A 3,739-nucleotide genomic window follows, 5' to 3' on the forward strand; every position below is an offset into this window, starting at 1 on the left:
CCCTCCCTCCCCCCGCCTCCCCCCCCGCGCGGCCGCTGCCGAGGGAGCAGGCGCACACGGGGGGACGGGGACACGGGGGGAGAGGACGGGGACACGGGGAGGGGGACACGGGGAGAAGGACAGGGACATGGGGGGGGGCGAATGGGGGGAGATGATAGGGACACGCGGAGGGACACGATGGGGAGATGATAGTGATACGGAGACACGGGGGGGGGGAGATGACAGGGACACCGGGGAGGGGGGGATACAGGGACACGATGGGGAGATGATAGGGACGCAGGTAGGGAGACACGAGAGGGGGACTAGGACACTGGGGAGGGGGACACAAGGGGAAAACGACAGTTACATGAGGAGGGACAGGGATGATGATGGACATGGACAGCGAGGGGGGAACACATGAACAGGGAGGTGATATAGACACTGGACACAGACATGGAGGGGGACAGGGACAGTGGTGGGGTGGACAGAACGCTGACACAGACACACACCCATTGGGAGGGGGAACGGGACACTGGGAAGCAGGGGACAGACACTGGGGAGGATGGGGGGACATGGCCCTGGCAGGGGACGCACACACACAGCCACCCCCTGCCCAGGTGTGTGGTTCTCAACAGCTCCCACTGCCCAGGGACAGCTGGGGTGGCAGCGGGTGTCATAGAATCACAGAAACATGGGATGGTTTGGGTTGGAAGGGCCCTCAAAGCCCATCCAGTTCCACCCCTGCCATGGGCAGGGACACCTCCCACTGGATCAGGGGCTCCAAGCCCCATCCAACCTGGCCCTGAACCCCTCCAGGGTTCAAGAAATGGATGTGTTAGAAATGGATATGTTGAAATGGAGCAGGAGCTGTGCTGTGCAGATCCCAGTGCTGCAATGGTCAAATTTCAAACTTCTTTAGGGAAACAAGGCAATTGTTCCCTTTCTCTGGTTAAAACACAAATAACTAATGTTTTGCCTTTACAGTTACATCAGACGTTAATTTTGTTCACGGGTGGTGGGATGTAGTTGCCTGACAGGATGTCCAAATGGCTATGGCAGGTATGATGAGCTACAGAAGACCTGCCCTCTTCTAAAACAGCAGTGGGACAGCAGCTGAAATGCCACACTGTCAAAAATGGCACCAAGCACCGATGTTTAGGTCCTGAAATCATGGAAGTGAATCTCAGTTTTATGCTACACATCTACAGCTTGCAGTTACACTTACTCCTGGATTTCCACCTCCTCAGCACAGAACTTGGAGCGTTCTCCCCTTTTTTCTTTCTTTTAAGGGGTAAAAATTGGAATGACAGAGTAAAGCTCTTCCTAGCCTGCCACAAATCAAAGTAAAATACAGTGTTAATAACATTCTCATTGGTTCTTCCAGCTCTAGCAAAGAGAGAGAAAATAATTTCAAACTGATTAACGCAATTAGGGAATTAGAGGAAAAAGATACTCGAAAAACATAATCACAAAACTGAATGCTTGGGGAAACAGTGAGAATCTCCCAAGGTGATACAATCTGAAAAGCAAAAGTACAGGGATTAATCATCCCTTTCTTCAACAGAATCCATCTGTGCTGGATTCCCTCTTTTGGGCATTATCAAGAGAAATCTTAAAAGCAAAATGAGCATAAAATAGCAAGGACCAACAACAAGGCGATTGGCACCAGTGTGACACAACATTCAACATCAGCCCCGGGATGCACAGTTGCAGCACCAGGCAGCAATACAAAGCAAAGCTGTCCAAAACACTGGTCAGAAGCACAGAATGAAAAAAACCTCACCCAGGCACCGAGATCACAGGAATCCAAATATCACAAAGTGCAGCTGTGACTCACAAAGATTGTACAAAAGCCAAACCACTGCTCTCTGCATCAATTTCAACTGTTTATGCTTGATGGGGGAGGTAAGCAGATCATAACCAGGATACCCAGCAGATGGCCGGAATTGCTCCTTACCCTCCAGTTCAGAACACAAAGATTTCAAAGAATTGCAGAGCTGCTCTGCTCTCCAGTAAGAGGCAAACAACCAAAGCACACTGCTGGGCAGATGGCGCATTCAGAAAGGTATTCCTTAATATCTCATTGTTGCTAGAGGTGACACAGGAGTATTTCAAGGAGTTTCTTCACACCGTTCTTTCACATGCAATTGCCTGATGTTAATATGAATGACCTGACCATGAGTGGTTAAATGCATCAGGAGCAGGCAGCAGAAGTCCAACCATGAAAGCTTCATTCTCTGTGAAACTTCATTCATTTCAATTTAAACAGCAGAAGTGCACACCTTTCAGATAGCTCTTCTCTTGCCAGCACCATGTATATATTTCTCCTATTCCTTTTCAAATAAGTGGCAAAATATCGTATTGAACACTCAAATTCTGTGATCATTTTCAGGTTGACAAATAGAGCTGGAGGTCAACAACAACCAGTGTTTGTTAAGTTATGGCACTAGTGGAGGCTGAGGCCTGACAGGATAAAAGCAATTCACTGATACATTAGGATACAATTTTCTGGAATCAAAATAGTTTGAACTGATAGTCCCGGACCTCAACAAATGTACTAACACTGTTTCTAGATGTTTCTGAAGACAATGGAGAGAGAACCATTTTCACTTCTCTCATTTCGGATAGAAATAGAAAAATAATGGGATGACGGTAGGATGCTTTTACTGAACGTGCCCGGTGAAAGAACAGTGGGTGAGACAAGGAAAAGCAATGGCTTTCTTCCACGCTTCATTCTCTGGTGATGACAGAACAAGGTGCTTCTTTAGGCTGGCTGTGCAGATGTTATTGATAATAACATTGAGCTGCTTTGTGCTGTAACCAGCAAGAAAATGCTCAATGCCAATCTGTATGAGCACTGTTCTAGGCTGCCTGCAGTCTCCAAAGACATTGGACTGCAGGTCTGCAAGCAGTGCACGTTCAGAAAATCTTCAGATTCCTTTTCCTGAATTTTGGTGCTTCCAATTTCAACTATCCATGAAAAATTCCTCTGCCGGCATTAGATGATTTAACAGTCAGCAAACCCACCCTCAGTATGAGCTAGGTCCAGGCTTAAATGCCCACAGGTAACTTGCAGCAGGAGAAAAACAGTTCAACTTACCCACTTGGGATTTGTTATATCAAGGGAGAAACAAACAAACAAAAAAGGTAATTGTGGCTGAAGATTAGAGAATACCAGCTAGGCTGACAGCTAAGTTACAGAGCCAAGAACAACCAAAGCCCGCTTTGAAGCCGCCTTCCTTTTGTCCTCAGCATGAAGCCGTACCTATTCCCTAAATACCTGCACGGAACAGGAAGCAAACTGAAGGGGTCTGAATAGGTTTATGGCTTCTCTGCTGATGCACTTGCATAGGAAAGCAAATACAGGCTGGGCAGGAACAGTTGCAGAGAGAGGTGAAAGTGCCAGGATGCAGTTAAGGAGCTGTGGCAAGGAAAGCATTCTGATTTATATAAAAGAAATGCCAATATTTTCACCTTTCTAAAAGCCTTAGGATTCTGTCTTATAGTTTGCCTTAATACTAAGGCAAAGAATCATTTAAAATAAATGTTAAATTAATGAGCTTGAAACTGTTTGGAAAATTGGAAATACATCCAGGACTACAGCATCTTTAATTTGTTCATTAGTGGCAAGGCAGTCAATTTTCCATAGCTTCATTTATTTTCATTATTTACAAAACAAGTTACAAAGCAAGCAGCTGCATTTTGAAAGACAAACCATGTCAGCTGCTAGGATCAACAAGATGACAAAGGAAGACAAAGT

The sequence above is a fragment of the Phaenicophaeus curvirostris genome, chromosome 13, assembly GCF_032191515.1.
Source record: "Phaenicophaeus curvirostris isolate KB17595 chromosome 13, BPBGC_Pcur_1.0, whole genome shotgun sequence".
Classification (NCBI taxonomy): Eukaryota; Metazoa; Chordata; class Aves; order Cuculiformes; family Cuculidae; genus Phaenicophaeus; species Phaenicophaeus curvirostris.